The sequence below is a fragment of the Solanum tuberosum genome, unplaced genomic scaffold (genome assembly GCF_000226075.1).
Source record: "Solanum tuberosum cultivar DM 1-3 516 R44 unplaced genomic scaffold, SolTub_3.0 scf00398, whole genome shotgun sequence".
Lineage (NCBI taxonomy): Eukaryota > Viridiplantae > Streptophyta > Magnoliopsida > Solanales > Solanaceae > Solanum > Solanum tuberosum.
The window spans coordinates 441118-442427 of record NW_006239318.1 but is presented as its reverse complement, the minus strand read 5'-3'; the positions used below and the strand labels follow the sequence as shown (position 1 = coordinate 442427).

The window sequence follows — 1310 nt, the reverse complement described above, 5'->3', positions numbered from 1 at the left end:
AAGTCAATGTGATATGTGAATTGAAGGCTAAAGTAATAAATCACTCCCTCCGTCCCAATTTATGTGGCACTTTTCAAATTTTGAAATTTAAACAAGCCTATTATTTATCGTAAATTATTCATATATCTTTTAAATTGCCAATTATTGTGACTTAGAATACTTTTTACGTAATTTACAAATATATAAATTTAATTTCAAAAGAATCGAAGATTCCATGAGCAAATTTCCAAACAAACTTAAGCTTTTTAATTCTCGAAAAACGAAAAGTGTCATATAAATTGAGGCAGAGCGTGCACTTAGTTTTAATAGGCTTTCGATTTACCCAATTACTCAATATTAAAAACCAAAATCAAACTAATAACCGATAATTTATATATATATATATATATATATATATATAGCAACTCATTAACCCAATAGTAACAACTTGTAGTTTTTTTCCCTTTTACTTTTATACGTGTATATTATGTTGATGCGTTGAGAATATTAAAATAAACCTTTATGTTAATAGAAATCATACTTGATAACGATAATATAGGAGATAAAAGCTAATGTGAGAGTTGTGGCATTTATTTATAATAATAAATAAAAATTAAATGAGAAGAATAAGTGCCTTAAAAAAGGGATTTAGGTTATTATGGATTATCCATCAGGATTGAGAGGTAACTTTTAAAAGTCTGCCAACTCTAGAAGGTAAATACAGATTATAAATATATGAAAGTAGAAGGGTATATAAGGCCAGAAGGTATAACAATAGGGGTAAATATGACTGGATAATATAACAGAGGATAAATCTAGACAATATTTAAAAGTATAGGATAAAATTTGAAACACATCAAAGAAATAAAATTCAAAAAGCCACAAGCGCAAAAACTAGAATAGTTGGCAAATGCCGTTGAGTGAATTGTCATTGTCCCTATTTCCTGCTTTGAGCAAATGGTAACTGCACACTATCCAGTATTACAACCTCAAGCTCTGATCCTTTATGCCTTAAAAACCACGACATGAGAGGATCATGCTATTTACAACACAAGCCCGCACCCCGAACGAACGGGGAGAAAAATTGGGTGGCTAAGTGGAGAATGCCCTTAATAGCAGCACCTCCCTCCCCCTGCACAACTTGGGCAAAACAATCCATCCAGAACAACAACAATCCAACCAAACAATAGGGGCGAAAAAATGGAACTTAATAAATAACGGCGCAGCAGCATGCTTCTAGGTGAGACCTGGACAGTAGAAGAATACATGACCTTAGTAAAGCATGGCCAGAGATGTGGAAAAAGAATATAAAAGGGGGGGGGGGGGGGAGG

The 1310-nt window shown here is 33.0% G+C and overlaps 1 protein-coding gene across 1 annotated transcript in view; it reads right to left on the bottom strand.

Moving 5' to 3' along the window:
• Positions 1 to 754: 754 nt before the first annotated feature.
• The window catches only part of LOC102579595 (importin-11), a 20215-nt gene continuing 19659 nt past the window's right edge, over positions 755 to 1310 (bottom strand). The window contains exon 24 of the mRNA XM_006362313.2: positions 755 to 1226. The gene's annotated coding sequence lies outside the window, so the exon portion shown is untranslated. The remainder of the gene's footprint in view (positions 1227 to 1310) is intronic.